This window comes from Asparagus officinalis, chromosome 2 (genome assembly GCF_001876935.1).
Source record: "Asparagus officinalis chromosome 2, Aspof.V1, whole genome shotgun sequence".
In the NCBI taxonomy this organism is placed as follows: Eukaryota; Viridiplantae; Streptophyta; class Magnoliopsida; order Asparagales; family Asparagaceae; genus Asparagus; species Asparagus officinalis.
In genome coordinates, this window is record NC_033795.1 from 20,549,021 (window position 1) to 20,549,398 (window position 378).

Here is a 378-nt window from a genome sequence, read left to right on the forward strand (position 1 = left end):
TTAATTGGCATTTAATCGGATTAGATTAGCATAAGACCCTAATCACCCCCCCCTCTAGGGTCTAACAATATATTCTAAGGTTTGCTCGTGTATGTCTATGTTTATTTTATGTTTGATTATGTACTTGGTACTGGTGTGATATTGTGTTCGATATTACGTATAAATAATTGGAGTTTGTCATTAGCTAATGGCCTGATGTGAATTTTTTTTTTAAGAAAAATTGATATCCAGATCAATAGCAAGAGCGCGATAGCAATTGCAAAAACACAGATTTCATAAGGTACGGACCATTAATAGAGAGATTAATATTTTTAGGCTCAATCATCTATTGTTTACTCTTGACGTCACTGCCGTGAAAAGCCTTCAAAAAGATGACCT